The sequence below is a fragment of the Etheostoma spectabile genome, chromosome 9 (genome assembly GCF_008692095.1).
Source record: "Etheostoma spectabile isolate EspeVRDwgs_2016 chromosome 9, UIUC_Espe_1.0, whole genome shotgun sequence".
Lineage (NCBI taxonomy): Eukaryota > Metazoa > Chordata > Actinopteri > Perciformes > Percidae > Etheostoma > Etheostoma spectabile.
The window spans coordinates 33,579,814-33,581,306 of NC_045741.1; the positions used below are offsets into that span (position 1 = coordinate 33,579,814).

At 50.5% G+C, this 1,493-nt stretch overlaps 1 protein-coding gene across 1 annotated transcript in view; it reads right to left on the reverse strand.

Annotated features, from left to right (window-relative positions):
• The window catches only part of LOC116696240 (uncharacterized), a 19,807-nt gene that overhangs the window by 4,163 nt on the left and 14,151 nt on the right, over positions 1-1,493 (reverse strand). The gene's annotated exons all lie outside the window — the stretch shown is intronic.

A 1,493-nucleotide genomic window follows, 5' to 3' on the forward strand; every position in this document is an offset into this window, starting at 1 on the left:
GTTGCTTGCTCTGGAGGAAACTATTAGACCTGTTGGGTCCTTGTAAATTATGGAGAGTGGTCTAGACCTACTCTAGCTGTCTGGATTTACCCTGCAGAGACCTGAGGACCAGGTAACCATAGTCCTCAGAAAAAAAAAATTCTGCATTCACTGTTACAAATCTGCACGCTGTGCTGTGCCCTGCCGAGCGTAGTCCTGACTACTGGTACGCGCGTACTGTCCTGACACGCTCTACGTCAAGTCCTCGCTCGTTCCAGACTACTGCTAACTCTGCTACGGTCCGGCAGCGTTCTTCGCGTATCGCGTACGTCCTTGATATGTCCTGGCTTACGTCCGGTCTACGCTCAGCTACGGCGCTGCTAATAACGTCCTGCTGTTTCATCTGTAGAACGGGTCTGCGGCCTGTGCCACGTGCTCTACTCCATAAACTGACTAAAGAATACGTACAAACACTATTTTGGGATATGGTATTGCCGCTCCTCATTCTAACACCAACCGCCTCTCGTAGACCCCATCCTACCAAACCTTGGTTGGGCCTGTGTCTGAGGTCGTCCAGGTTCTTCTAAGAATTTTTCCTCGCCACTGCTGGCCTCGTTGCTTCTCTGGGGAAACTATAACCGTGTGGGGTTCTTGTAATTATGGGAGTGGTGGCTAGCCTACTCTAGCGTGCCTTGGATTTACCAGCAGAGACCTGTACCAGGTAACCATAGCCAGATCTGGACAGATAGTCTAGCTAGCTGTCCTGGATTTACCCTGCAATGACCTGAGACCGTAACCATAGGGCCTTCAGATTGGGCTAGTCAGTAAGCTGTCGGGATTTACCGCTGCATGAGATCTGAGACCAGTACCATTAGTCCTCAGATTGGACAGATGTCGCTGCTGTCTGGATTTACCCCTGCATAGACACTGAACCAGGGACCAGTGCTCCCTCAGATGGACAGAAAGTCGAGGCAAGCTGTCTGGATGTATCCTCCCTGCAGAGATTCTGAGGACAGGTAAACATTAGTCCTGCTCAGATTGCCGTAAGGCTAGCTAGCTGTCTGGATTTAACCTGCAGAGACCTGAGGACCAGGAACCATAAGTCCTCGATCTGTAAATATAGTCCAGCTAGCTGTCTGGTTATACCTGCAGAGACCTGAGTGACATGGAACCAGAGAGCTCAGATTGGACAGAAGTCTGTCACTGTCTGGATTACCCTCAGAATCTGAGGACCAGGTTAACCATGTCCTCATATTGGACAGATAGGCTAGCTAGCGGTCTGGATTTATGCTACGAGTCGAGACCTGAGGCCAGGTAACCATGTCTCAGATTGGGACGATAGTCCAGAGCTGTCTGGAGTTACCCTGCAGCGAACTGAGGACCAGGGTAACCATCAGTCCTCAGATTGGACAGATAGTCTAGCTAGCGCTGGTGTTCCCTGCAGTAGATGAGGGACCAGGTAACCATAGTCTCAGATTGGACAGTAGTTCTAAGCGCTTGTTCTGGATTTACCC